Source organism: Hydra vulgaris, chromosome 07 (assembly GCF_038396675.1).
Source record: "Hydra vulgaris chromosome 07, alternate assembly HydraT2T_AEP".
Lineage (NCBI taxonomy): Eukaryota > Metazoa > Cnidaria > Hydrozoa > Anthoathecata > Hydridae > Hydra > Hydra vulgaris.
Genome location: NC_088926.1, coordinates 10,611,146 through 10,634,831, shown reverse-complemented (window position 1 = coordinate 10,634,831; position 23,686 = coordinate 10,611,146). Strand labels below are relative to the sequence as shown.

Sequence of the window (23,686 nt, the reverse complement as noted above, 5' to 3'; positions counted from 1 at the left end):
GGCGATTTAATTTTTTTATGTTTGTAATTTACTTCTACATTGGTTTAACTGATGTCATAAATTTCATAAAGTATTTAAAAAAAAAGATTTGTATATTAAAATAATGCCTTCAGATAAGTTAATAATGTCCCAATTAATTAAAGAAGTTGATATTTGAAAGATTCTAGGTTTATATAATAAAAAATTCGTTTTTTAAAAGATTTTTTTTTATTTTCGCAGAAATATCTACTGAAAAGAAAATAGGGATATATTTATATATCCCTATTTTCTTTTCAGTAGATATAAAATCAATATATATATATATATATATATATTTTCAGTTTTAAGATGATATTTCTTTGTTGATAACAAGTAAAAATTAATGAACGGGGAAGTCTAAATAAGCTTGGGGAGGGGGGGAGGGGGATTTTCCGAAAATTAATTTACGTCCCCTGCCGTTTATAAAGCACCTAAGCGTAAAAGATACTGCTTGCATTCGTTTATTTGGTCCAAGCGGTCCAATTTTTGTAATCTTACCATACTTCAAAAGAGCCTTGACTTTAGTTCTAGTTTATAACTAATTTGTTAGGAACTTCAAAACAAATCAACATGGCGAATAGGACCATATCTGATGCAAAATCTATTCGTGGGACAAATCCTCAGTATTTAATAGAAAAAATAACTAGAACTCGTATTTACGAATGTAAATATTGGAAGGAAGAGTGTTTTGCATTGACTGGTACAAATGCTATTTTAAATTTTTTAGTTTCAACTATAGAACTAGTGTAATAAACAGTAGCAACCATTTTAATTTTCTAGAAACAATTTATTAATTATTAGACTACTATTACAGTTAAAAAAATTATTTTTTTTTCAAATGTTGCCTTAATTTTTTTTTTATTATGATGATTTTTTGTTTGTCAGTTTATAAATTTAGTTATTTATTTACTTATAAAAAGTCCAAATTTTCAGCCATTTTTAAACGCTTGTAAATTTTTCTAACACTTTGCTTTGATCTATGGTTAATAGCATATAAGGCCATTAGACTATATGACCTTATTTTTCAATTATTATTAGTTAAATGTGTTATTAGAAACCAGTGCCCCTCTAATCTGCCTACAGGCCTATATGAGGGGTGCAACTAATTATAAGTTATTTCTTAATAAAAATAAAGATATGGTTGGTTGCCCTCTCCTTGATCTGTTTTTTTTAGTAGATCGGGGCACAAATAAAGGGGAAATAACTTTTTAGAGACCTTCATTATAGTTCAAATAAAGGTCTCTAAATTAATTTAGATATTTAGATCTAAATAATTAAATTAATTTTAAATTGAAATTGTTATTACTTTAAATTCTATTTTATTATTTGTATGTGGTCTGGTTAGTAGTCACATAACACCACCCCCTAAGCTGGGGGAGGGGGTTAGGGTGGCGGTAATATAAGGGGGAAAAAACCAACTTTTAGTAATTTAATTATTGTATATTTGCAGGAAAATCTGGCACACATAGTCAATGTTAGTTGCTATCAAATTTGAATCTTATGGTAAAAGCATATAAAAATGCAATAAGATCTGATGGCCTTAACTGTGTATTTATTAGAAAATGAATCATGTATGTTTTATGTTAGAAAACGAAAGCATGTATCTTTGTAAGTTTTTTGCCCCCTCCCCCTTTAAATTGGTGCTATCCCCCTCCCCCGTTAAAGAGGAGGAGGTAAGATGATTACTCTTACTGCCCTTTATTTGTGCCCCTATATATCTCAGAAAACTTATCTTTAAAAATTTGTGAATGAATAAAAAAAATGCTACAGTTAGTTTCATTTTGGCATATTTTAGCAATTTTAGGATTTTTTTTCTTTGTTCAGTACGTCATAATTTTTCTCTAATTTAATACAAGTTAAGAAAAATCACTTTTTTAAAGAAAGAACTATACAGAAAATAGTTCTAGAAAAAATGAGACACTTGTTGAAAGTGAGAAAAAAATTATGCAGCTTTAAAGTAGTCTGTTTTGACCATTTGAATGTATGTATATATATATATATATATATATATATATATATATATATATATATATATATATATTATATATATATATATATATATATATATATATATATATGCCGACTTACTGCTGACATTAAGTTATTATAGAATATAACGATTTTATGCCGGCAGTTTTAAAACAATTTTATGTCGACCTTTATCTATGTTTTATGGTAAAGCCTTTGTATCTAATTTTTTTTGCCAACCTGATGCCGATCTCTATAAGATTAAGGTTAGCAAATTATTGCTGACCTCATTTTTCCTAATTCCGAGAGCAGTATATATATATAGATATATATAAATATATATATATATATATATATATATATATATATAAATATATATATATATATATATATATATATAATATATATATATATATATATATATATATATATATATATATATATATATATATATATATATATATATATATAAATATATATATATATAAATATATATATATATATATAAAAATATATATATATAAATATATGTAAATTATGTTAGTGTATTTTACAAATAGAGTGCTCACCATTCTTAAAGAACAGAGCAATAATAAATTATTAAAATATATATATATATATATATATATATATATATATATATATATATATATATATATATATATATATATATATATACAAATATATACAGTATTGGACAAAACATTTGCAACCAACATCGAACAATGCTAAAAAGAGTTCCTAATTTTACATGTCTTAAAAACGAAACGAACTATACTACCACAACAAACAGTTCAGGAGTCTGGAGTCATAGCATGCCATGACATGAGCAATCAGCTGACAGGTGACAGCACACAGGCAGAATTTCGTTGACAAGTGCCATTTTGCAGCGGACAAAACAAGTGCAACTTTTTTGGTTTGTTTCACTTTCTTAAGTCTGGTGGGTGTCAACGTCACGGAAGTTTTTTAATAATTAAAGGAAGTATCTAGAAGTTTCCAGAAAATTCCAGAAGCATGCAGAAGCTTCCAGAAGTTTCCAGAAGAAGCATCTGGAAGCATCCAGTAACATCCAGAAATATCCAGAAACATTCAGAAGCATCCAGACGCATCCAGAACAGGTTCACACAGGTTCATTTTACTATATAAGAGACATGTAAATTGACATGTAATTCAGTCAGTATATGGAAGTCAATCAGTCAGTATTATCAAGACAGTTTATTGAAGTGAGTTTTATCAAAGTGTTTTATCAAAGAACATCAATAGAAGAAGTGAAATACAACAAGTGTTTCATTACATCAATACAGTCCACATCCAACCAAGACGTTGTGTTCCACAGAGCATTATTATATCATCACAAGGTAAATGTAACACGGTAAGCCTTGAGAAGCGTGATTATTTATTTTTATTATTTTTATGACTTCAAGTGCAAAAATAGCTCCCAACAGTCTTGGATTGGAACTAAGAAAGAAAATTATTGGCGATTACATAAGTGGAATGTCACAAAAAAGTATTTGTGATAAATATCGCCTGTCAAAATGGACCGTATCAAGACTATGTTCCAAATATCGTTCTACGGGGAAGTTGGCAGCAGATAACAAAGGTGGAAGACCGCGTTCCACCACTTCTAGAGACGATTCTATGATTCTCAGATCCGTCAAGAAGGATCCCTAGATATCATCAGTCGAGATACAAAAGCAATTAGAGCTGCCTGTATTGGACCGAACAATCAGACGACATGCTGTTGAAGCCGGATTGTTTTCTCGATGCCATGCAAAGAAACCGCTAATTTCATTGAAAAACCAGAAGAAAAGACTCCTGTTTGCTGCATCTCATATTGACTGGAATGTGCAGAAATGGCGAACTGTCCTGTTCAGTGATGAATCGAAGTTCAACATCATTGGGAGTGATGGCATTTGCCATGTACGTCGACCGGCCGGAAAACGCCTCGATTTACGTTACTGCCATAAGACCGTGAAGCATGGTGGAGGCAATGTAATGGTCTGGGGGTGTTTTTCTGCTAACGGTCTAGGTCCAATACATCGAAACGATGGAATAATGGGCCGTTTCATGTATAAAAATATCCTGAAAGATGATATGTTACCTCATGCTGAATGGAATATGCCAATAAAATGGGTTTTTCAGCAAGACAACGATCCGAAACACATTGCAAAAGTAGATCATCTGATCGAATCTATGCCTCGAAGATGCAAGGCTGTGATCGACAACAAAGGATTCGCCACAAAATATTGATAGCGAAATACAGCTTGGTCAACATTTTGTTGAGTTGCACTTGTTTTGTCCAGAAGGAAATCAACTTTTTTTAATACTTTTGATTAATTTATTAATTTTCGTGTACAAATAATGAATTTTGTGATGAATAAAACTTGAAGAACTTTGTCTCTAAACAGTTACATAGTTATTTCTCTAAATTGAAAAAATGCAGCACTTTTATATAAAAAAACTAAGTTAGCATTATTTGGTTGCACTCGTTTTGTCCGATACTGTATATGTATATATATATATACAGGGGTTATTCTAGGAAAATTTTTTGGGTGGCGGTACCATCGTGCTGACACCTGCTGTAAGGAAATTTAGCGGAAACATTGCCGCATGTAGGCATTTTCACAAAATATTTGTTGTAAAAAAAAAGAAAAAAAGCGCTGACCGCATTTGGCAGTGCTTAAATATGGTCAGCGCTGTTGAAAACGGTCCAGAATAGCCCCTGATTTTCCATGTTATAATAGAATTTTTATATCCCTTTTTTCTAATTTCCCACATAAACTTGGAAAGCTTGGTTGAATTTGCTTTGCTTATGTATTGGGATGAGTTTTTGTGTTTGTACCAATGGTCTTTAAAAGTATTCTCTGTTAGTCTAATATAATTGAATCTGCTATCTTGCTTTTATGTTACTGAAGTATACTATATTTTTTTGGAGGCATTTTCCTTCCAAGAGCATTGCGAACAGTTTGTTGACAGTTGCATTGTTGGTTGGTTGAGGTGTTAGTACCGGATAAAATTTTTTTATTGTGAGCAGTGATAATATTTTGATGTTAGGAAAACAGTTGTAGCTTACTTTTAAGTTGTTTTTGTTGAAGAGTTTATAAAACTTATGAGATTTTGAAAAGTGTTTTTTAACTAAATTTAAGAAAATTTTTGCAATATTTGTTCTTATGTTAAGCGCAAAAGGAGGGTTAAACCATTAAATGTTACTTGATTTTGATTTTGTTGCGGTATGATTTGGTTTGTAAAAGATTGTTTCTTGATAACCATTAGATGTCAGCGTGTTATCATAAAAAGGTGCAGTTTTGTTTATATATATGTATATAAATATATATATATATATATATATATATATATATATATATATATATATATATATATATATATATATATATATATATATATATATATAAATATATATATATGTGACAAAACTTTGTTTGTTATATATATACATATATATATATATATATATATATATATATATATATATATATATATATATATATATATATATATATATATATACACATATAAATATATATATATATATATATATATATATATATATATATATATATATATATATATATGTAAATTAATATATATATATATTTAAATGTAAATTGATATATATATATATATATATATATATATATATATATATATATATATATATATAAATGTAAAAATGTAAATTAATATATATATATATATATATATATATATATATATATATATATATATATATATATATATATATATATATGTATATGTATATATGTAAATTAATCTTAATCTAGAAACATGCACTTAAAATTTTCAGAAATAGAAAAAAAAACAAAGAATAATGAAAGAAAAGATTGCTACCCCATGCCAAATCCTTGATCGATGTAGGAGCACTCCTTTGCGACAGCAGGCTATAAAAAAGTTGATGTATTTACTGATGCCCCTGCAGCTTCCTGTTTTTTTTTATGCCTTCATCTGTGTGCAGTGTGGAAAATAAGAAATCCAATGCGAGTGGTCTATTCAACTGGCTAACAGATGGTATCGACGGTCAATTGTTTTTTTTTGGACAGTCAAACATTTTTTTTTTTTTTTTGTTTAAATTTTTATCTTCATTATTGACAAATCGAAATTTAAGAGATTTTTTTAAGGTTGACATTTTTTAAAGTCTGATTACTCTGAAAGTTTTTATTTCTATCAATGACAATTCACATTTCAATCACTTTTTTTAAGTTTTGTTTTTTTGTTGATAAAAATTAAAAATTAGTATTTAAAAAGGTCTTGATAAGCTTGGGATAGAGGCAAAAAAATCGAGCAAACTAATAACGGCCCCCCTCCCTTTTGTGTATTAAGCATCTAAGAGTAAGTACAATTAAAAAAAAAAGTTTCTTGTTAAATACAGCAATTATTTTATATTATTAATAAAATAATATATACAATTTTTTTATGAAAATAATAATAAAATAAGAACCTTATCATTTATGAAAAAAAGTTTTTGGTATATATTGGTAAATTTTGGTATATCTACTTTGGTAAATATTTAGCATATTTTGATATATATATCTGGTAATAAATTTTCACCACAAGATTATGATCAACATGATCATCATAATCATCATTAACATCATCATCATCATCATCATCATCATCATCATCATCATCATCATCATCATCATCATCATCACCTTCTCTTTCTGCAAATACTACACCATATAAGTACTAAAGTTTATATAAATATGAAAGGATATTGTATGCCAGCATCTAAATAAATAGCAAACAAATATGTTTATATCCATAATATGTATGCATAAAGTGTGTCTCAGAAGCTTTCATTCCTTCTGGACCAAAAGTTTGGAAGCTTTTATTTCTACTCTTCAATTTAAAGTCAAGCCTCATTCTACTCCATATTTTTCACCATCTTGAGCAGTTGCTTTATTAATCATTTATTTCATCTTTTTTACAAGAACATCTTTCTTTAGAACAAATGTCCTTTTATAATTCCAAGAAGCCAATGTAAAAAGGTCCCGTCTGATGTTAAGCTTAGTTATTCTCAGGTTACTAAATCTTGTATCTTATATCAGATGTTAGGTTCTAGAGACTTTTGGTTAGTCTTCACCAATGTCATTAACTAAAGCAAGTCTAACATTTAATCTTATTAGTAATATATAATATTTAATAATATTTAGTTTTTAAAAAATGCTAAATAAGTGGTTCCAATTTTTCAAAGCTCTAGAAAACACTTTAACATCTCCAACTATCCTACAATTAGTCTTCACTCTGTTATTAGTTTCTTTATATAAAGGTTTTGAAATTATTAAATTATTTTTTACTAACTGCAGTAATAAAGTTATTCTTGAAGGCCAACATTCTTCTTTATTTTGTAACTTTAAAGGTACTACTAGGTATCTTGTGGTACCGTTAAATCTTTGCTCATGTATTGTTTTTTATCTACAGTATCAATCTTCATGAAAATTTAACATCTAAAGTGGCTCTATTTATTGATGACTCAACTTTATCCTCTTGTCTTGACAAAAAATCTTCACTTTTTGATTGCTTAGAACAAGCAGCTGATTTTTAATCTGATCTCTCTTCTGTAATAGCCTAAGGTTTGCTGTGGCTTATGGATTTAAATTCTGGACTTAAAATCTGCAATACTTGTTAGACAACAAAAATTTACTTACTATAAAAAAATATTGCAATAATGTTGGTATTCCTATATTGATGAATAACAAGTCTTTTACTCTCAGCCAAAGTCTAAAAGCTCATTGTAAATGTAATGCGGCCGTAGTGTAGTGGTAGAGCGCTTGCGTCATAAGTGAGAGATACCAAGTTTAATCCCCACCACGTCTTTTGCAGTACCGCGCTCAACTTGTTTCTCTGTGCAGCGGCCTTGGTTGTCAAGGTTCATGTTTTGGAGTTATATAGTTGAGAGAGGGTTATAATCACAATTAAGTAGCCTTCTTGTCTGTAGTGGCCTTTTCAGCTTTGGGGAGTTGAATTAACATAAAAATAATAATAATAATAAATTATCTGCTTTATCTGCCAAGTATGAGCCATTGTTGTAAGGTTGCATTTCTTTCTTTTTCTACAAATATAATCACGGTCAATGTTCAAACAAGCTATTATCTCTATTACGATAAACCAAAACTCATTTTTGCTTGTTTCTTATTCAACAAGTTGCATCTTTTTACTGTATCTGTCCCTTCATGCTATAAAAACTTATATTAATCCAATTTTTTTCCTTGCACATCAAAAAAACCTTTTAACTATAAGCCATCTTCGTGTTTTTCTTTTAAATGCAACCTACAACTTTTCAAGTCTTCAGTTAACTATTTCCTAGTATTTTTACTTATTCTCTATTTTAAAGTAACTCATAACTTAATAGTGATTGCTTGCAATCTTGTTGGAAGTAAATTAGAGTTTGAAAATATATAAATATATGCCAGTATTTAATAAATAGTAAATGTAAGTATAAAATTAAAATGTATAAAGTATTATAAATTTTTTTCTAGCCCCGGCTATCAACCCCTTCTAAATCTTATAGTTTAGCTGGGGCCGGGGACCAGTTTTGAAAAAAGTCTCATTTTTAGCCGGGGCCCCAGTCACTTACTAAAGTTAAATGAAGTAAATCTAAATAAGTGAAGCAAAAAAATGAATAGATACTATATCTATAGTTTATGTCATTTATAATATTTGTCAACAAAGCGAATTTTAGGAGCATATCACAATTTTTAAAACTATTTCAAATGCTGTTTCAAAATTTAAATGATTTTATGAATTTTTGGTATATGCGTTTTCAAAATTACATCCTGATTATTTGTCAAACCTTGTTTTTCAAAACTCTTTTTCAACCAGTCAACCATGATCGGCAAGAATTTATTTTGGGAGGTAATTAAATTAAAAAGTAAAGTTTATCAGATATATATATATATATATATATATATATATATATATATATATATATATATATATATATATATATATATATATAAAATTTTATTTCAATAAGCAAATTATTTTGTTTGTGTTATATTGTGTTTGTATTATATTTTAATTGTTGTTTAGCTGAACTGCTTGTTGATAAAGCAATGGACTTAAAGGAAATTGGTGGCACTTTTGGAGGAAACATAAAGCCAACACCATTTCTCTGTCTTATACTTAAAATGCTACAGCTGCAACCAGAAAAGGATATTATTGTTGAGTTTATAAAAAATGAAGACTATAAGTATGTGTTTTATTGATAAATTATTTTAAAACTTAAATGTTAATTAATAAAAGATTTATAATTAGTTAATTTATTAAGGTATGTGCGTGCATTAGGTGCATTTTACATGAGATTAGTTGGGACTTCTCAAGAATGCTACAAATATCTTGAACCATTATACAATGATTACAGAAAAATGAGGTATAAAGGAAAGATAGCAGGTAAAAAAAAACATTTTAATTGAATTTTTTTGTTTTTAATCCGAAATAATTTTTTTCTCCCCTTAAAGAAATAATTTGATTTTCTCAGAACTTTCTTATTGAATATTAACTTGCTTTCTCGAGGTGAGAGAAGGTTTATTTCAAAATTGATTTTAATGTTTAAATAATTTTAATGTTTAAATAATTAAAGATTATAAGATGTTAAAATAAAGTATGCAAAATAAAAATAAATAAAAGATTTGATGGCTTTCTAACTATTTAAATCATTTAATGTTAAACTTCTTGCGCATTAAAAATTTTCTTACCTTCAAGCATACATTGAGTTTGGCTTAGTTTTTTATTAGAGTTTTTTTCTGACTCTTCTACAATAAGAATACATGATTATCTGTAACAACAAGCATGTAGACATAAGTGTTAAAAACTAAATTTTGATTCAATTTTTTTTTTTGACTTTCACTTTAGGTTGTTTTTTTTTTTAATTTTACTCAATAATGTTTATGAAAACAAAACTTATTTATAAAAACTTTTGAAAACAAAATATTTAGTTAAGTTGGAGAGTTGATGTTAATGTTAATTTAGTTGGAGAGTTGATTTTTGCAATTTTTACATCAATTAACTGTTTTAATGAATAAAAATAAATTTAAAATGAAAAAGAATATTTCGATTAGAATTTTAATGTCTGCATATGAGTAATATTATTTCAGTTTCTTTTTCTGTTTTTCTGTTATTATTCTGATTTTTTTTGATTCAGGTGCTACTATAATACATATGGATGAATTTATTGACTCAATACTTCATGAAGAAAGAGTTTGTGATGTAATGTTACCAAGGATTCAGGTAAATAAATAAAGAGTTTTTAGGAGTCTTCTTAGTGATGTCTTCACTAATCTATAACTTTACTTATCTATAACTTGTAACTGTTATCTATTTCTTAATTAATTCCTCAGTAATTTATTAGTGGTGACTTGCAGTTTTGATGGGAGTGAATTTAATTATCTTTGAAATATTAACTAAATAAAAAAAGATATAATAGACTTGTAAATCTTTTTAGTAATACTAATTTTATATTTTGATAAAAATGTTTTTAATATGATGTGTCTGTAAAATAGAGATATTTAGTCATTCATATCAGAGTTTATTGTCTCGAATGTTTTTTGCAAAGGAAATACATTTTGTTTAAAAAAAAAAAGAAGCTATTTTTAAATAATTTAGGCTTTTCAACAAATTGGACATTTCTGTTTCTATGCTTACAATTGCTATATACCTAAATAAAGGTTTTTTTAATAACCTTAAACACTAAGAAAAGTTTAATATTCGTCAAATATTTAATGATTTAAATATTTGACGAATATTAAACTTGAAATTTAAAAAGATTTTTTTACTCTAACAAGGATGCTATGTTGTTACTTTTTTTTAAAAAAAGAAACTGTTTTAACTAGCTTTGTAAACGTTTAACTGTATTAGTGTTTTAAAAAAAGTTTTCTTAAGAAATCTAGATTGAATCATGAATCCATGAAGAAAAAGTTTCATCAATAATTCAAATCAATTCTAAACTTAATGTTTGCAATTATGTTTTTAATTAAAACAATACATATTCTTCTCAAACTTTTACAGACTTTAGAATAGTATGTACAATTAACATATTCCACGAAACTTGAGTTGATGGTATTTTTAAGAATATCCTGATATTTGTGTTTATTACCTTGGCTAATATTGAATGACATTTACTACATCTTTTTTTTTTTTTTATTAAAAGACAAGCAAGAAAATTGATCTAATTTCTTATATGCTGTTTTTTTTATGGTATGTTACTTGTTATGTTACTTTCATATTTTGTCTAATAAATATAACATTTGTGTAATTTTTCTTTTAGAAACGATATATATTAGAAGATTTGGAAGAATTAGAGCCCAGGGTTAGTCCTATATAAATTTTATCATTCAGCTAAGTCTCATTCTTTTGCTGCATTCTCTAGAGACTTTTATTTGTCTAGTTTTTTTCCCTGCACTTCAATGCTTTGGAACTCTCTGCCATCTTTATGTTTTCCTGACTCATGCAACCTTCAAATTTTTAAGTCTTCTGTCAACCATTTCCTTGCTCTATAACTCTGTTGTTTTTTTTCTAGTAACTCCCAACTTAATAGTAGTTGCTTGCAGCCTTGTTGGGAGTGAGTCAGAATAAAAATAATAATAATAATTTTAAAAATATTCAAGTTCAGATGTTATGTGAGTATTTTTATTTTGAAAATTTGAATAACATGATCGAAATTTTGTTATTGTTGTGGAGAACATTTAATATAAATTTTCATACAGTAAAAATTTTGATTCATAAACAACAACTTGTTTATTGTTTATTTTTGAATATTTTCTTATTTTTTGTATAATTTTTTTTTATCTTAAGAAATAACTGGAAATTCAAAAAAGGCTTTTTTTCATATCTGGTTTGATTTTTTTCCTGGTTGACATTACTGTTAATAAATATATATTTTTTAAAGCAGCTTGCATAACAAATTTGAAATACTATAATAATAAGAAAAATGTCAAAAAAGTTGCTAATGTCACTACACTATTTCATAACATAAAACCTTACATAAAATCTAAAATAAAAATCATTATGTCACAACATAAAACTTAACATAAAAATCACTATTTCATAACATAAAATCTAACATAAAAGTACATTTTTGTTATTTCTATAATTTTATATGGTTTGTTATGTAAGCCACAAAACTTCAAACAAAAATATTTTGAAGAATGTTTAAAGCAAAGGAAACCATGTTGAAATAAAATAAAACAATAGTTTTTTTTTTTTTTTTCAATATTGAATTTAGCTTTGCATTATTGCAATAATAGCTTTTTTTTTTATTAAATTTCTTTTTTAGAGTATGAGTCATTGTCATGTAACAAAAAAAAACAAAACAATTAATACATAACAAATGTACATATAATTTTATACATACATCTTTGTCTATTTTTTGAAAATTCACTCAACTTTATATAAATCACTTTGTCTGCTTTTTTATTTGATTTTAAGTGTTAAAGTTTCTGTTTTTAAGATTATTATTAGTGTTTCTAAATGACTTCTAAATAAAAAATGTTTTAATGTTTAATTATTTCAAAACAATAAAGTTACTCTTTTATCTATGAATTCATTTTTATGATTATCTTATTCCTAAATTTTTATTCCTAAAATATAAAATAAAAGATTGCTAAAGACAAAATATGATAAATATAGTTTATAAACATATTTTATATTTGTTGCTTTTATTTAGATAAGTGCTTTAGAAGATGATTTAGATGATTTGGAATCTGAAGAGGAAGAAATACAAGTATTTTATTATTTTCAAAATTAACTTCTTAAATAACCAAAAAGTTGGTAATGTGAAAAAATATTTTTCCGTTGTTAAAATTTTTTAAATTTTAAATTACTTTAGGAAATAATTGACATCATCTTCTGGATTTTTGAGTTATTTGTTTTAAAGCTGCTACTTTTCCTATAGAAAAGACTGAATTAATTTTTTTTTAGGAAGAACTGCCTATTAGACAACGTAGTGAGTCTCCCATTGAACGTAAACGCAGAAGAAGCAGAACACCAGAAAAAAGGTTGTATTTTATACCATAGCAATTTTAACTTGAGCAACATTATTGTTCTATAGAAACAACAATTTTAACTATGATTTTTACAGTTACAGCACATATTTATATATATAATATGCATATATAGTAATTTTCTACCAAGTTATTTACCGTTTATCATATAGCATATATACCATATTGAATCATATATACCATACTGAATCATATACTGTATAAACCATATGTACTAAATCATTTACCTTTTCTACTCAACTTATGTCTTGTTTCTGATTCTAGTCAGTGCTCAGTTTCTCCACATTCACTCTTAGGTGCTTCTGATTGCGGTTCGATCTCTCTAAAACTATTATCTCTTTCTTCTTCATCATCAGAATCCCCCTATCTTTGTACCTCTTTTAACTACCTTAAAGCTCATTGGGATGCTGCAATTTCCAATAGAACCCATTACCTCCATTCTATCTCTAAAACAATTCTCCAGAAAACAGACATCTGTTTTCTATTGCTAGAAACCATTGTAAAAAGGTTTTGTTTAACTCCAAAGCCTGCTCAGTTCACAAAATCTCGTATTTTATTTTAAAAATTAGGCTCCCGAGACTTCTGGAGAATCTTTAACAGTGTCTATAACAAGGGCAAATCTGTTATTCCACCTCTCTTGCAAGGTTCAGATTTTGTTAATTCACCTAAAGGTTCATCCATTGCTTGACATTCATGTCACTCCAGCTTCTGTATTTAAAGTAATTTTTGCTGCTTTGACAGCTTGTGGTCTAGACAACATACCTGTTTTAGTCTTGCAGAAGTGTTCTCCTGTGCTGTCATCTATACTTTCAAAACTATTTAACAAGTTTGATCAGAGTCTTGTTTTCCAGCAGATGCCTGCTGGAAAGCAGCATCTATTATCCCTATTTTCAAAAATTCTGGAGAGTGATCTGACTTGTCTAACTACTGTCCCATTAGTCTTCTTACTATCATCAGCAAGATTTTTGAGTCTTTTATTAAAAAAAACATAGTCTCTCATTTTGAATCTAATAACTTACTTTCTGATCATTGATATGGATTTTGATCTTGTTTTACTGCTGATATGGTAACGTTAATAACTGATAGGTTTTATCTATGCATTAGATAGATGTGAAGAGGTTAAGGCTATCGCTCTTGACATTTCTAAAGTTTTTCATAAAGTTTGGTATGCTGGTCTTCTCCATAAGTTCTCTTATTAGAGTGTATTCGGTAACATCTTTAAAATCATTGAATCCTTCCATACCAATGGTAGTATAAAAGTGGTTAACCACTATTTAAGTTAGGACCACTATTTAAGTTAGGACCACTATATAAGTTAGGAACACTATTTAAGTTAGGGCCACTATTTAAGTTAAAACCACTATTCAAGTTATGACCACTATTTAAGTTAGGGCCACTATTTAAGTTAAGGCCACTATTTAAGTTAGGGTCACTATTTAAGTTAAGGTTTATCAAAAAGCAAAAATGAGTGCTAAACAGCTAGAGGTTGTTTCAGAGAAGATTTAAAAAAATTTAAATTGTATGTGTCAGGAAAGCACACACAAGAGTGAATTCCAATAAATATCGATATGAAAAAACTAATTGAATTAAAGTTTTTTGGTGCATGAAGAAACAGTACAGTAAAAGGATACAACTTCTCTGAATGACAAGTCATTTGAAATAAAGTTTTGGTTGACAAAACAAGAGATGATAGATTGATTGAACAACAACCCTTGTTGTACTTGTAGAAAAGAGAAAGAGTTGTAATCTTAAAATGTTAAGATAGAGGCTCAAGGTTAGCAGCTTTAGCAGGTTTTTATCAAAGAATATCAACAACTTTAAGATAAGATGGAAATCAAGGAACAAAGGTAAGTGATTAGGGTTGTCTAGAAATTGAGTCTATAAGTTAACTGAGTAATGAATGCAAATTTTGGTAAAAATAAAAAAAATTTGGAATTCAAAATTAAATATTTATAAGTAATTTATATTTTTTATGCCTATACAAATAATACAAAAGTTTGTATTATTTGTATAGGCATTAAAAAAAATTTAAAGTTTAAAAAAAAATAAAAATGGAACATAAAATTATACCAAATTCAATTAGTACAGAATTATTTTCTAATATGGTATATCATTTAATAATAAAAAATATAAAATTATTGTTTTGTTTGCCTATAATATGCCTTGAGGTAGCAGAGATCATTTAAAGCTGCATCTCAGAGTCTCCATCAAACTTTTGTACAAAAGTTATCAGCAACTGAGAAGGCTCGCTCAGACTCCACACTCGATGGTAGAATCAAAATCAAAAATGAGTAGACTTACAGATTTATTATTTGTTGAGTTGAGCTGGTCGGTATCTTGGAGGATAAATTTAATTAAATTTTGTTCTGCAACTTTTGCATTAGCGTTAAGGGCTTAGTTTGTTCTTCCGACATCACTTCTACCACATGGTAGAAGTGATGTCGGAAGAACAAACTAAGAATGTACACATGGTAGAAGGTCGGCTATCCTGAAGAAGCTCGCCTGAGGAAAAACACATGGTAGAAGGTCGGCTATCCTGAAGAGGCTCGCCTGAGGAAGTTTCCATGTTAGTGTTAAATATCAGTCTTTGTGCAAAGTTTTCAATAACTTTGGCTATTTTTTTTTCAATGGTTTAGTAAAAGATGCTCGAATCTCACTTTTTCCACCATTGTGTAAATACTGAAGAGTTCCAGTTACATTTGTTCGTCTTTGGCTAATTCAGTCTTCAACTTTAATTTGTTCTTCAACTTTAATGAAAGTTCATCAGATCCAAAATTCTCAAGCAAAATGCTGCATCAGCAAAAAGCAGATTTGCATCTTCTTGACAAAGAGCTTCAATAGTAAGCTTCACTGGGAGAAGTGCAGAGATAATGTTTTTAATCAAAAAAATTTCAGCATCTAGAATAATGATATCAGATGCAGTGTCAATCAATGCTTTTCTAACACAGCTGTTTAGTTTGTTAAATCTTTCAAACATTTCGACTAAGCTATTCCATCTAGTTCTAGTATCCATAATAGATTTCAATTATTTTCCAAATTCTTGTTTCACATATATTTGAAGTATATCATTTGATGTTCTCAAAAAACTTTTTCTGATAAGAAAACTGCATCCAAATTCTTCAGTCTCAACATGTTCAGCTTCATTAAAAGTTTGTTCAATCAAGCCAACATTGTAATCTTCAACATATTCCTCATCTGATTCCTTGAAGTCACCTCCTTGATCTTCTAAACTAACATTTTCTGTATATGTGTGAGCCACAAATTCAGTTGTATTTGAATAATTCAAATACAACTGAATTTGTGGCTCACACATATACAGAAAATGTTAGTTTAGAAGATCAAGGAGGTGACTTCAAGGAATCAGATGAGGAATATGTTGAAGATTACAATGTTGGCTTGATTGAACAAACTTTTAATGAAGCTGAACATGTTGAGACTGAACATCAATTTACAGAACATCAATTGCAGCTAAATGTATTGCATGTGCTAAGCACAACTGCTGATTACATGGTAAAAGCAGTCCAACTTTTTGCATCACAGCAAATTAAAATTAAATAATTATCAAATAATGTTGTTAAATTCAAACTGCTATTATTCCTGCTATTATTTGCTTACCTATAAATATTGATGATACTTATTTAAAAGTTATTGATCCAAATAATTCAATACACACTGCACTTGAATAAACAAATCTCAACACTGTTGCAAATCTTAAAATATGATAGTTAAAAAATATAAAAAAATATAAAAATTATTATATATGGATATGAAATGAAGACAAAAACCATTAACTGCAATTTAGGAATGTTTTCTCTCTGTCTACTTCTATTATTTTAAATAAATGTAATTTAGAATTTTTTTTTTTTATGTCTTCTTTTAGAATTAGAATGCAAAATATTTTTATGTACAGAAATGAAAACACATTTTAAAAGTTGGAGAGAGCATGAAGAAACCAATTTTAATCTGGAATTCGAAACTATATTATGAAAACCAATTCCTGAATTCTCGAATTTAGAATTTTGAGATGCAATCCTTATATCTGAGTAATAGATTAAAAAAAAAAATTAAACTTGAGTGCCAGCAGGTTTGGCTCAGTGTACTTGAGCCAAGCCATTTAATGTAATAAGTCACCAATAACATCAATATTGCCTGATGAATATAGAAGAAGGGCTTAATTATAAATAACATTTTTAAATAGTTAATAAATAATTTGGTGCTAAAAGTAAGCACAAAAAAATTAGTAAAAGAATTCAAACATGATTTTTGGTTTATAATTGAATTGATGTTCGAGGAATATTGGAATCTTTATGAGTCAAAGGAAAATAGTCATCCACACTAAGATTTTTTTTTTTAACATCTTCACTTCAAACAAGGCTACAAGCAACCACTATTTTGGAAGTTACTGGAGGAGTGAAGGTGACGTTTATAGAGCAAGATAACGATTAAATCTAAAAGATCTGAAGATGAAACAACCGAATTTAAACTAGTTTTACAAAGAGCAGAGGTGAGTTTTGCTGGTGAGTTTTGCTGCAGATTTTTTTGTTACTTGAATGATTTGAAGACCATAAATGCTTGTAAAAGATAGATGGAAACAATGATGTGGTAGTGATGGTTTTTTAATATTTAAAGTTGTAATAAAGGCTCCTTATAACGCCTTTTGACCTCAACAACGCATTTCAATCTACTAACAGGGACACCACCCATGCGCAATATAGTATTGTTAATACTCTTACTTTACAGTTTACTTATACTTTACAGTTGTTGGTAAGGAAACTTTACCAGCCGGCCTAAGAATCATTAAACTGAGATTTAGAGCTGTACCCTCATTATGACATAACAGAAAGGGTTGCATAGCTACTACCAAGAAGGTGAAAGCAAAACTCCATGAATAGACTCAAAATGATTTTAAGTATTTGTTATTCCAGAGTGAAAACAATTTAACATAGGTTTACATCTATGTCAGTTTATTAAATGAAAAAGCCGTGCGAGGCTGTTCAACAATAATTTTCTGCTTACACTTAATGTCTTTGCTTATGAGTCTTTTTGCAAAGCAACAGTAACCAGATGAAGTGAATATCTGCCCTAGTGAAGTATTTTTATCGAGAAATTACCCGTAACCTATAACAAATTTCAGGAAATACTGGAACATACTACTGTACTATTGAAACATATTATTAACACATTTACTAAATAACTTTGTTTTCAAATACTATCACGTTTGCTGTTTTAAAGAGTTATTCTCTCTGGGGTTTTCTTTTTTAATTTCTACATATGTAAGTTGTGATTTATATTTTTACTGCGTTTCATCATTAAACATTACTGTGGAGTGGTTTCGTCTTAAATTCAAAAACTTATTTCTCAATTTCCATTCATCGTTTTCTGATTATTTTTTGAGCATATTTTTTGTATATAATAAAATGTAATATTACAAGATGTTTATAAAAATATATTGGACCTAAGAGAATTGTTATAAACAGAAGTAAAATTTAAAAGTCTTGCTTTTAGGAGGAGATCGCGGTCTGCTTCACCTTATAGAAATAGACGAAGGTAGTTCATTAAAAATTTTGTTAATACGTTAAAAAAAAAAAGATAAATGAAGGTATATATGATAAATGATGATATATATAACATTGAAAAATAGATAAATGGTAATATATATAAAATTGTTTTTGTTTAAATAATGAATTGCAATTTAGAAATGATTTTTTTTTAGTCCTAGTCCACGTCGTCATCGTCATCGAAGTCGCTCAAGATCACCTAGACACAGACGTCACCATTCTAGATCTCCGAAACGAAGAAGATAAATTTGAAATATTTTTATGCGGTTTGTATAAAATGGCTTCGATCTAAAAGGTGCCAAACAGCCTTTCATTAGAGTAAAATCCCGACCAATTTATTCATGTATTTTATAAATGCTGATCGTTTTGTAAATGCTGAGCGTTTAATATTTGCTAAACGTTTCGTAAATGCTGCAGTATTAATTTATAACTAAAGGTTGTTTTTTGTTTTCATTTATTGTTAGCGAACCGCCAGACAAGTTTTTAAAACAAAAATATTTTTTTTTAGATATAACTTCTGAATATCTTTAATTTTATATATATGTTTATGTGGATGTTTAAGCGCTAAACCAGTCTATGCAAAAATTAAAAAAAGAAAGTTTACAATAAAAAAATGAATTATGATTCTTTGCAAACAACAATGTTATTTGAAAGTTTTTCGAACTTTGAAACATTGCTTTGAGGCTGCAAAAAGTTTATGAGGTCATTTGTATAAGATGAACTAGCAAGATTAGATCAAAACATGTTATCTCCATTCTTGATTTCTGTGAAATTTTATGTACCTTTTCTCGCTAGTGGTCAAGCCACTTTTCATTGTAAATGCTCAAAAAGAAGATCTTTAATTTTAGTTTGATTTTGGTGATTCGTTGTAATCATTTTTAATAAACAAATTTAGATTTCCTCTCAGAGCTTTTAATTGCTTTATACCATGTAATATGATTGAATATGATTCTTATGTTTCTTAGTTTTAAGATCGAAGAAATTTTTCGCAAAGAATAAAAAGTGTGCTTAATCGCTGTCTTGTTAGAAGATTATATTTTTATAAGTTGACTACTGCATCTTCTAAATCATAAAGATTTAGAAATCATAAAATCAAAAATCTTCTAAATCATAAAGATTTGTTAACTATTTTTGCGTGAAATAAATACAATAGACATTAAGGTATCAGGCTCAAAATAATTTATTTTTATTTCTTCGAAGGACCAGGCTCAAAATAAAATATATTGATTTCCTTGATTTTGATTCTGCATAATTTGAATGATAAATAACGAAGAAAAACCCAGGATTTATTTGACTGCTGTATTTACGAAGAAATAATAAAATTCAGTAAAAAAACAATAGACATGTTAAAACCATGTTTTATTTTGGCTTGCAATTGCTCAGTGACAAGGCACCGTGAATATTTGTATTTTTCTTTTGTTGGAATGATAGTTTCTTAATATACAGCCAAGCAGCTTGTAAATTGTAGCTTTAAACGTATCAATTCCAGGAAGCATAATTACTTTTTGCAAATACATTTAAGAAAATGTTTAATTTTGTTAATTTTGATAAACTGATTGAAGCTCATTAGCGAGTTGCTTGTGGTAGCTTCATTTCTTGCACGACTCACAGTTTTCCTCAACATGGTTATGGCTTTCTATTAGATGAATAATGTAAATAAAAGTATTTTTCAACACAAAATTCATATTTTTCAACAAAGTGAATTCGTATTTTCGTCTATTTGTTTATCGATCTATAAAAACAAAGAGTATTTAGATTTATTTTCTAAAACTTCATATCAATTGAATATTCATACCATATCATATGAGAATATCATATGAATAACTTTACTAATAATAAATAACTATATATATATATATATACATAGCATCGAGAATTGGTGTACATTTCTAGCGATAGTGAGAAGTTTGAGGGTTAATTGTTTCTTTATGTTCCACCATTGCTGCACTGATCAAAAACCTTTAATTAAATAAAGCCTACTAAATTCGAAAATATTAGAGAAACAACTAAAAAAACCTTTAAATCCACTGCCTAAAAAGATTCTAATAATATTAAGTTAGGCGGTAACATATCAAGAAATAAAGAAAATCATAAAAGAAATGGTGGATGATTTTAGGGAAACTAAAATTATTTTTAAAAATCAAGAAAAAATAGTAATTGTTATTGTGCAAACACAAAATCATTAAACGAAAGATAGGATAAATTTGAGATAAATATTATTGAAAATGTAAACAAGACTAAAAAAATGAAAGCTAGATTGATAAGATAAAAGAACTTGAGATAAAAAAAGATAAAAAAAAAAGCCTGAAGAGATAAAAGAAAGTTTAAACTTCAACGAACGCGTAATCAATAAAAAGATAATAACATCAATAAATAAAATCGATAAAAATTAAAATGACAGCAAAAATTTTTAAACAAAATCTATATTAATAAACAATTAGAGAAAGAATTAATAACGAATTTTTAAAACTTAAGAATTGATGGAATATGTGAAAAAGAAATAGAATCTTGGAAAAAAACCGAAGAAAAGGTTCATTAATTTTTTCTACAAAAACTAAAGGGTATTAAAATAGATTGTGCACATCATACTGGGTCAAAAAAGGTTTGGTAGTCGAAGGGTAATAGCTTTAAAACTTCAATAATACAAAGACAAAGCTAAAATTTTAAAAGAATCAACTCATCTCAGAGGAAAAAACATATTTGGAAACTAACTATCATTCTACCTATGTTTTTTCAGTATTTTCAAAAATTTTTAAAAGAATAACGTGTAATATACTATACTATAATAGAATATAGAAACATCTCAAAAAAAATAATTTACTATACAAAAAACAACTAGATTTAAAAAAAAATAACTTAATAGAGCATGCTATAATCCAGTCTGTACATGAAATCTCAAATTTTTTTGAAAAATTGCAGTACATGTTAGGTATTTTTATTAACCTATCTTTCGACACAGTAGATCATCACATCTACTTTAAAAACTCAAATATTATGGAACTAAAGGTAACGCTTTTAAATGGTTTAGAAACTATTTAACAAAATTAAAACAATTTGTACTTAGTAACGACGGTTATCAAAACGATTGCTTTGATACCGTCTACGGAGTGCTTTAGGGTTCAATCATTGGACTCCTATTTTTCTACTAAAATTTCAAAAAACTTGGAATTTTATATAAGGCTTGTAATTACCGTAATAAAAATTGCTCGAGTCAACTTTACTACACTTTTATCCACAGTTTTATAAATTATGCTAACACTGCTTAGGGCAGTACTATAAAAAGAAAGTTAAAACTTTTTTTTATCGTCGTCAAAAACATGCGATTCGCATAATTAACTATCCTAATCGTTTTACACTTACAAAACCTTTTTTTAGTGAAATGAGACTATCAAGTAAATCAATGTGCTCAAGTTTTATGTCTTGTATATTTATGGAGTATATAATATACCGCTTTTAATAATACTTTCAAACTGAAACCTAACAACAAATAAAACATGAGAAACATTTTTTAAATGAGCCGTTTTGTCACATAAAATCTAATCAATTTTTATTTACTTATACCCTACCTATGGAATAATATTGTTTCACGGAAATTTGATCTACCTACTTTCTTTATTTTTTTAAGATCACTCTTAAAAAATGTATTCTTCCACCTGATAATATATTTAGATACTTCTAATATTTTGAAAATTGTTAACAACTTGGATTTTAATACTTTTTTTTATTTTTACTTTATTTTTTAATATTTCATCTTTATTTTGCTTGTTTGTGCTTTATAAAGTTCTGATGACAAGATCTTTATTAGCATATTAAAAAAAAAAATAACGCTAATATTTTGATCTAGTATTTGTCAAAAAACATAAAAAAAAAAAAAAAAAAGAAATTCAAATTATAATTTATTAAAATGTCATTGAAACAAGTTGAAAATCAGAAAAAAATCTTGGTCATTTATGAAGAAAATCCATTATGGAACTACAAACAAGTCTCAAAAGCTAATGGAACCTCTGTATCTACTGTTGAAAAGATATATAAAAAGATTCATCGAACAAGCTAAAGGGTCGTCAGATAAAATTTTCTCATTAAGTAGTCAGCGGTAAATGAGATTCGTTATTTTTTTTTGGAAAAAAAATTCATGCTTTCTATTAGAAACAAGCTAAGAAGTAATTTTTTTTTTAATCAGTTTTTTGTAAAGCTCGAACAAATGGAATTACAAATTGAAAATGGACGTGAGCAAGCGTATGACAATCAAAGTAAAACAAAAAGGTGCACACAACAGAAATCAAAACATAAACCCGCGAGCCATTTTTATTCTCTGCAATGCACTTTTTTTTTAACTTAGTTGTCAATCATGCCTCTAAATGTTGCATAAAAGCGAGTAATTTCTTCCATTTAGTTCAACAGATTTATGATTACTTCTTAGCATTGATTCAACGTTGGCATGTGCTTTCTATGAATATTATGTATTTAATAGTTAAACCATTAAAACAAGATGGGAAAGTAGAATTGATGTTTTGAAGGTATAGTATAAGATATCAGATTGGCTTTAATTGAAAATTTAAATGACTCAGGACGAAGTAATTTATCTGGTAATAATTACCAAACGGACGGAAAGGCTCTTGCTAATGCAATTTGTAAATTCAAATTTATAGTATTTTTTATTATATGGTACATCTTTAACAAAGCGAATGTTACAAGCAAAAAAAGACAAAAAGAACGTTCTGATATAAGTTCAACTACAAAACAACTTCAAGAGAATTATCATAACATGCAGGAGAGAAAATGATTTTACATAAGTTTTGATTGATGGTGCCGCGATTGCAAAAAATTAAAAACAGAAGCAAACTTTGAGCCCCATAAATGTAGGTGACACAAACGTCAGCTTGAATATGAAGGTCAGGACGAGTTACGTTACATTATCATTACACTAAGTTGAAACCATTTTACATAGAAAGCTATAGACATAAAAAGTAGTCGGCAGTTTTTAAAGAATTGCCCCCCCCCCCCACCCCCATTTATTTTATTTCTAGAATTGCCCCTGCCAATCCCCTCCAAATTACGAGTTAATTTACTGTTCCCTTTTACTACAAATGAAAACCGCGTGTA

The 23,686-nt window shown here is 27.7% G+C and overlaps 1 long non-coding RNA gene across 1 annotated transcript; it reads left to right on the top strand.

Moving 5' to 3' along the window:
• The first annotated feature begins 456 nt into the window (after positions 1–456).
• LOC100201028 (pre-mRNA-splicing factor 38A) lies at positions 457–19,018 on the top strand. Its single transcript, XR_010639551.1, has 9 exons — positions 457–718; positions 9,058–9,217; positions 9,296–9,417; positions 10,169–10,254; positions 11,291–11,332; positions 12,689–12,745; positions 12,943–13,019; positions 18,531–18,572; positions 18,739–19,018. It is a non-coding gene; the product is annotated as a pre-mRNA-splicing factor 38A (long non-coding RNA).
• The last annotated feature ends 4,668 nt before the right edge of the window (positions 19,019–23,686 follow it).